We start from the raw sequence: 6,794 nt of genomic DNA, 5'->3' as shown, positions 1-6,794 counted from the left end.
GAATTGGGTTCATTACTTTGTTCTACTCCCCACTGATATCTGATGTGTGGTGAGTGTTCTGGCGCACTATGGCTGCCGCCGCATCATCCAGGTGAGGCTGCACGTTGGTTGTGGGAGGGGAGTCCCCATTACCTGTAAAGCGCTTTGATTTGAGTGGAGTGTCCAGAAAAGCACTATATAAGTGTAAGCAATTATTAATTATAATAATTATTATTATAATAGTTTGGATTATGGGACAAGGAAACAAAATGAGGGACACAATACACATTGTGAGAAAAATTACCTGGATAACGCTCCTTTCTGTGTAAACAAGTGAGTTCTATTGATCTGAAAGGAGCTCATAGAATTCTAAATGAAATCGCTTCTGTGAAGCTCACCTTGGTCACGTGACTTGGCTGTAGCACCAGACAATACTTCCTAAAGAGACCTGAACTCACTGTCACAGTGTTGTATGCGTACTGATTCCGGCTGCTCCTTCACATGCTTTTACAGCATGTCATAAATCCAATCAGCTAATCTTGAGGGAGATGTATATTCCCTTTCACTGCATCACCAGCCTTTTACTGCCTATATCAGTTTTATTATGGATTTATGAGTGCTCTATCATTATGTCCTTCTTTATTTTTAATTTGTACTCAGCTTCAAAAATCTGTGGAGGATTGTACATTTTTTTTAATTGTATGACTGGCAGCCCATGACTGGAAATAAATCTACAAAAGCAGAGCAATTGCCAAAGCTCCCACAGGTCTCAGGGGGCATGTGCTAAAATTGGGAATGATTTATTTAGTAAGTTATTTCATCACTGTGATGAATTTCCTTAGAATAATCGGGAATCGAGAACCCTTAAAAACACAACAAATATGTACTGGAACGTGTTTGCGATGCCTCTCAGTACATTAAAAGATGACATCCTAGAAAGCACACTGTGCAAAGGTTTTAGATGGTCTAATTAACTGGGATTTTTATAATCTTTGATATTATTTTCCTTTAAACTGAAACTTTTGCCATTAGCATTAATGAAGATTTTACCTTGTAATGGCAATCTTTCACTTAATGTTAAAAAAGAGTTTTTAGCTGAATATTACATCCATGACGGTACCGATCTAAACCATTAGGGTAATTAGAAGTCAGCTACCATTAGCTTAATATGAATGTCTCGCCCAAGGGGAAGTCTGAAATTTCAACTTTCATTTAAAGATCAGACATTTCATTAGCTAAGGTAATGACTGAAAACAACTTTAGCAATCTGAGCTAAATAACCGTCTGCCACTTTTATTTGTTTCTTTTTTCAACAACAATTTTGAAAAGAAGAACATTATTAGAAAACTAATTTCCTTTTATGATACCTTTAAAAAAGGATGTAAGCTCTCCAACTAAAATGGAATACTGAACAAGAATATTTTGTGGAGTGTTTTTTAATTTATGTACCCTGCTTTATATATAAATGTAAAAACCTCTGAAGAGAAATAAGTTTACAATACATTGTTTGTGGATGAGAAAAATCCCAAGGGAAGTTAAAAAACTATCACTGAAATCGGTTCTCAGTCATTCATGCCTCTGAATTCCAGGTTTTGGACATTATGCATCGAAAATACTTTGGACTGAAAATAGATGGATGTATAAAAGTATATTCAGACACTTAAACCAAAATCATGGTGGTTACATTAACATTTACTATATGTTGTTGTCTTAAAAAAGACCACTTCTTCCCAGATCCCCAGATTTCATGTTATTGTTGTTAGCTTTTCATTTTTTTCCAAAAACCATCAATTTCAGTGCAAATCAGGTTCGCAGGGGAGCCAGAGCCTATTCCAGCAAGCAACGGGTGCAAGGCAGGATACACCCTGGGTGGGACGCCAATCCAATGCAGGGCAGACACAGACACAAACACACACACTCACACCAGGGCCAATTTTCCCAGAAGCCAATTAACATACCAGTATGTCTTTGGACTGTGAAAGGAAACCAGAACACCCAGAGGAAACCTGTATAAACGTGAGGAGAATTTACATAACCCACATACAAATATATTTGTTGTATTTCAAATACAACCACAATCCACCATCAAGCGGCACATCTGTAACTTGGTTAGATTGGATTTTTTATTTTATCTTATCCAATGTCCTTATTTAACCCAGTGCAGGAGGCTACATACCTGTAGAAAAAGACATTAACGTTTTAGGACTCTGAGAAAACTTTGGTGGCAACCATCTTGACACCTTAATCGATACTAATGGGAGCCAGCTAACAGGTGGGAGTGGTTAATTGGTTAGGTGGTATAAAAGTATAAATGTGGTTCTAAAGAGCCAGTCACCTCCTTCTGAACATGTATACTTTCACAATCCATTAAAAGTAACCAAATTAAAGGTTTACTATGGTTTATAGAAGACTTATTGAACAGATGTGGGTTTTTGGTTTATTAAATGGATTTATTAGCAAACACCATTTCCACTTTATAATGCCATACACTGGTACTGTAGAGGCAAAGTTAACTGTTCATGTCATAGACAAGAGCTGACAAAATAAAGGTGGCTGCTCTCAGGCTCAAGGCATGTTATCCTCTGCTCTGTGGTTGAGTTCCATGGTAAAGTGAGTGCACCACCTCTGTGTGTTTAATTCATCATCCTTATTGGTGAGCTGTTGTTAATGCTGTGTGGCCCCACAATAAAAGCTTTCCTGATGGATATTTATGTTGTGGATCCTGTTACATTAAATCCATGCCTCATAAAGCAGAAACATGACACTGTATAGTGTGTTGTTGTTTGATTCAGTTTATTTTATTAAAGGGGAACAGCTTAAAGACATAGAGATTACACATTTTTCACTATTAACCTTTTTTCTCTCTTGGTTGCAATGAGTTTATTGATCCAAGGATGTTCTCCAGATCTTTTCAGATCCTAGGGATTCTATTCCAGCAACATGGCTGGGTAGTTTGTTCTAGACTTGCACAGCTCTTCATGCGTAGAAGTGATTTCTAACACTGTCCTAAATACACACCACTTAGTTTCCACTTGTGTTCTTGCAGTCTTCATTGTTCATCCTGAAGTACTCCTTTAGGTTGTCATTACCCATAAGGTTTTCAAATACTTGTATCAGCTCCTCTCATTGTTCAGGTTTAAAGATGCAGGATTCTATTTATAAATGACTAACGGCTGTCTAGGAAGTATTAGGGTGTATATTCTTTATAGACACCTGTTTATCATGGATTAAAAGTTATTAAGCATTGCAGAAATTTGTTGGTAAGCCCCAATAGCATTTATTTATAATTGACATTTTTAAATAAATTGATAATAGTTAATGATCACTTTTATTAACATAATGTTTTACATCTGTCTTATGCATCATACAAGTTTTTAGCTGCGTCAGCATGTGTAGGCAGCTAAGGAACAAGTAAAGGTTTATTGCTTGCTAAAAAAAGAGAAGAAAAGAAAGTTTTGGCTGTGGAGCCTTCTTTTCTTCTTGTTTCAGCATAGTATAAACCTTTGCTTGTTCCTTTGCAATCATGTTTTTAAGCTGCAGTAAACAAATATACATTACAACACCTTCTGTGGTCACGTCTACGCTGATTACAGCCTTAAATCAGACCACATATCACATCCTTTCACTATGTTGAAAAAAATAGTGAAAATCTCATTTTGCACCTTTTGCACCTTTTGCTAATTTCTTTAGTTTTTTTAAGATCCTACATAAATCCTACGTTTTTCATACAATGAGTTTTGGACTTATTTTTCAACAACAGTTGTGGCCAAAAACACCCCTTTCTATGACTCTTCACTGCAGTTTGAATTGTTTTTATTTGTTGATGTTGTTAACACACTCTATTTTTTATCTTTGAAATGTCAGCACAGGTGGTCAGAGAAGATGTATTCTTCCGAATATGCCCAATCATCCCATCCTTAGCAACTGTAGCCCATCTTCACAATTTTATGAATATCAGTATTCAAGACTTTTGTTAATTTTCAACAAAATCCAATTAACCATGACAGTCAGCAAGTACCTTTGTGACCAGGACACTCAGTTCCTTTTATCTGTCTGGGTAAGACATTCCTTTAAGGTCCAGAATTAACCTCGGTGCCTTTTTTTTAACTGAATCCAGAGATTCAATGTCATTTTTGCTATAGGGCAATTAACATTGTTCAAAGCTTCTCTGAAGAAAAGTAGTATGAGAAAATTGGGATTTTTTATTTTCTCTTCACTATACAGTACTTTTCATTAGCATAGTATTAATGTATCTCCTTAGTGTTAATTTGTTACAGTCAGATGCACTACAGTACATAAGTAGGACTAAGAATTCGACATATGCTTTATTTTTAGTTTTTTGTAGTGGACAAAATTTTGGTGGTTTGGCTTTAACACTTTAACACCGATATCATTGTTGACCTGATGTATACCAATTGCATGGCAAATACGAAGTAATATACTGTATATCAGAAATAAGTTGCATTTGCCATATCAGAGACAAATTCACTTTTGGAAAAAAAAACACTTCCCATTAATAGGCAGGATTTAAAAATATATCCTGATTTTATTTTTCATTGTAGGGCAGAACGTCAATTAGTTCATGTGGCATGGTATACAGTATCTGTCCTTGTTGTTCACCAACACCTGCTGTTCTCAATCTGTCCCTAACTGACGAAAGTCACATTTTAAAAGAGCCTATTATTAAATACAGTAGCTCTGTCATATTTCAAAATAACCATATTGCCTTTTTTAGGTGGAAGTCTTTAGTATTTAGCAACTGTAGGGTTGTTGAGTACATAAGATGCAGTTAGTGATGAGATCGATTTAAAACTTAAATGTCTCCTGGAATAAAGGCAATTGAAAAGATATTTAAGACCATAAGCATATTTCAATGTTACTTGACATCTGCGTGAAACATGAAATAATGCGGCAAACAAGTACCCTGGATTGGTCCTTAAAAATCAACAACATATATTGATCTCCTTTAAAATTTAATTGCCAAATATTTAATGTCCCCATGATTTCCTGACAATGACAGTACACAGAATTTTTAAACTAATGAGTCATTCCACAGGGTGTTTTCATTTATTTCTACTTTGGATAAGTCTCTTCAGGAATTCAATGTGTATAGTGAATGTGCTGTAAAACATACATTATTCCCTTATATTTCTTCCAAAGTTTTTTTTTTTCTTTTTCATAGTCTAAGGTCTAGGACTCAAATTTAAGGAGAAAAGAGGTAATTCTGGCTCAACCTCTGGTCCAATCTATGTACTAGTATAAGTAGATTTTGAGGCCTGTGTTGGCAAAATGCATTTATTCTATGCCTTGCATATTTTTATAAATTGTTTTGATTAACATGATTTTTTTGCTGAGAGGTTTGTTCTCCATTCTATATGAAATGAAAACAAGAATACAGCTTCTTTGACCTTGTGATTGTGATGGATGGGTATAAATGCATTAGGGCAATCACATTCATGAAAAAGACTTGAAATTTTGAAATGTATTGTAGTAATTTTCACTACTGGTCAACATATATGTAAACTACCAGGTCAATAATAGGACAATAATACTAAATATTACTACTACTTTAGATGTATTATTAAGATATGGGGTCCATTAATGAGAAAACATTATTTTTCATATTTTCAGACATTTTGTGAATATTTCAAGCAATATGAAATTGTATGTACATTATTTGTGGATTTTTTGTTTAACTAGTACTAAAAATAATCCAGAGTTAATTGCAAGCATTGCAAGCTGTCAAACTGTGAATATTCAGGAGACACATTAACATTTTTGTTTACTAAATGTATTACAAACAGACATGAGCTTGCATAGAAATTCACTCTTTAATAAGTGCAGCAAATAATGTATTTGTTTTGTGTACATGTTACAAAGTTGAAATATTACCTGTTAAAATGTGACCTGCTCCTTCAAACCTACACTCTTTATGTTTAATTCTACTTATTAATCTTGCTGACACATTCTAAAACAAACATTTAAAGTTTCCTTTTGATTCATGACTTTTTCTAATGAAATTAAAATATTTCCACAAATAAATCTGCCTTGGTTTTGAGACACCAGTGAGACATGCAGTGCTGGTTATATTCTTTTATAAATACAGAAATGCATGTTTCAGGTACACACAGTATCACCTTCATTCCCACTTCCGCGTGTGACCATCACTAGTCATTTGAAGTAAATAGCAAGAATGCCATTCAGCAATGTGTGAGCACTATGGTTTTATCATATGTCGACACTTGCCTCTAATCTAGGACGACAGGAAAATCTTCAGGCCCATCTATTTCCACAGACTTATTTGTACTCTATGATTATAATTTATCCATCAGTGACGTTGAGATTTCCTTTTCTGAGTGTAGTTAAACATGAAAGGAAATTAAAAGGAGTCTTTTTTTTTACAAGAAAAAAACACTTTATTGCATTACTGGCTAGCTAATTGCAGAAGACAGCTATCTTTTGTTGCTATCCTTTGTTGCTTGCTAAAATGCATTTACTTATTATTTTTATTTATTTATTTTGACTAGAGGCTTTTCAATGAAATAATTTAATTTTCCATTCCAGAACCTCAATAACTGTAGGCATCTAATGAATTAAGCCAGATGAGTGATGACAGGGATTTTTTTTTTTAATTTCAGTGCTGTACAGTTTTAGGGCATGAGCTTGTGTGTGGGTGTGTGTGTAGCCTAATTCCCATTACGTGGTGAGTCAGTTAAGCTGTTTTTTCATATTGCATCTCTGAATGCAATAAGTCCTAGCTTGGAAACCAGTTGAGGTATACTGTTCCACCGCAGGTTTTGTGAATATCCGTCAAG

Source organism: Lepisosteus platostomus, chromosome 20 (assembly GCF_059453375.1).
Source record: "Lepisosteus platostomus isolate fLepPlt1 chromosome 20, fLepPlt1.hap1, whole genome shotgun sequence".
Classification (NCBI taxonomy): Eukaryota; Metazoa; Chordata; class Actinopteri; order Semionotiformes; family Lepisosteidae; genus Lepisosteus; species Lepisosteus platostomus.
This window is presented reverse-complemented; position numbering follows the sequence as displayed.